Here is a 234-nt window from a genome sequence, read left to right as displayed (position 1 = left end):
TATGACATCTGGGTTTGAACTAGCTATTCTGAGGGCGAGCTATTCTGTGGGAAGAAGAAACTAGTAGTTATTCAAAAGAGTGATCCCATTATTTTTTCCCATAGTAATGTCGTCCTTTTCTTTGTTCCCTGTCTTTAAAAGTTTTTAAACTAAGGTGCCTTTATTTGAAAATAGAAAGGGAGTTGGGCAGTGAGATAACTGAATGCCAGGAAAATATTTCAAATATTGCTGGCA

Source organism: Gavialis gangeticus, unplaced genomic scaffold, assembly GCF_001723915.1.
Source record: "Gavialis gangeticus isolate Ggan-Ray unplaced genomic scaffold, GavGan_comp1, whole genome shotgun sequence".
Taxonomy (NCBI): Eukaryota; Metazoa; Chordata; order Crocodylia; family Gavialidae; genus Gavialis; species Gavialis gangeticus.
The sequence above is the reverse complement of the archived record's forward strand: the minus strand, read 5'-3'. Positions refer to the sequence as shown.